Below are 1,432 nucleotides of genomic sequence, written 5' to 3' on the forward strand. Positions count from 1 at the left end.
TAGACCCCTAACTCGAAATAGATGCTTAACATGCCAAAATGGCCCCAAATCTTATTCTTGAATAGATATAAATGCAATAGATTCAAGGTAACAGCTTGTTACCTCCAAAATGTGCCCAAGCTGAAGTAGATTCTGGATCTACACCAATCCCTTGATGCTAGCCTCTTGATCTTCAAGCTCCCTTCTCAATATTCTCCTCCAAAGGTCAAATCTCTTTAACAATGGAAGCTCACACGATTTTTAGGGTTTACTGACTCTCAAGGGCAATAAGGAGGCTGAAGGGAGGACATATGGTCCTTTAAATAGGGTGCAACCCTTAAGATTAGGGTTTTCTCTTTTCAGCACCAACTCGTCGATTCCAGCTGCCGACTCGATGAGTTGGTCACTTAACCCACGATCAGAACCCGCTCCGACTCGACGAGTAAGCGTACCTACTCGTCGAGTACCTTCTTCAATTTACACTTAAGTACTTCAATCATACTTCTAAATTTTGGGATGTTACATCCTTGATCATATCCAACAATGGGGAAATCACCGTCATCCTCAAACATACATTCCCGATCGGGGAACCGGCCGCCTTGCGGCTCAAAGAATCATCCACGACGTTGGCCTTTCTTGGGTGGTACAAGATCTCAGAATCATAGTATTTCAGTACGTCCAACCACCTCCTCTGTCGCATGTTGAGGTTCTGCTAATCCATCAAATACTTCAAACTCTTGTGATCAGTATAAATCGTGCACCATACTCTATACAACTAGTGCCTCCAAATATTGAGGGCAAACACCACTGCCCCCAATTCCAGGTCGTGAGTGGGGTAATTCGCCGCATGAGGCTTCAACTGCCTCGAGGCGTAGGCTATCACATGCCCGCTATGCATCAGTACCGCGCCTAATCCTGAGATCGACGCATCACAGTATACCACAAAATCATCTAACCCCTCAGGTAGTACTAGAATCGGAGCCTCGCATAACCTTTGCCTCAGGGTCTCAAAAGCCAACTGCTGATTCGTGCCCCATCGAAATGTCACATTCTTCTTGGTCAAGCGGGTCAATGGCACAACAATCTTGGAAAAATCCTAGATAAATCTCCGATAATAGCCCGCTAAACCCAAAAAGCTATGGATCTCGGATGCTTTCTTCAGTACTTCCCACCGCATCACTGCCTCCACCTTGGCTGGATCAACCGAAATGCCCTCCTGATTGATGATGTCGCCCAAAAACTGTACCTCTCGCAGCCAGAAATCACACTTAGAGAACTTTGCATAAAGCTTCTCCGCCCTTAGAATCTCCAATACCTCCCTCAGATGTTGCTCATGTTGCTCCTTGGTCTTAGAATATACAAAGATATCATCAATAAAAACGATCACCGACCGATCCAGCATCGGTCTACACACTCTGTTCATAAGATCCATAGATGCTGCTGGGGCATTGGT

This window comes from Lactuca virosa, chromosome 5, assembly GCF_052849685.1.
Source record: "Lactuca virosa cultivar CGN04683 chromosome 5, Lactuca_virosa_CGN04683_v6, whole genome shotgun sequence".
NCBI lineage: Eukaryota > Viridiplantae > Streptophyta > Magnoliopsida > Asterales > Asteraceae > Lactuca > Lactuca virosa.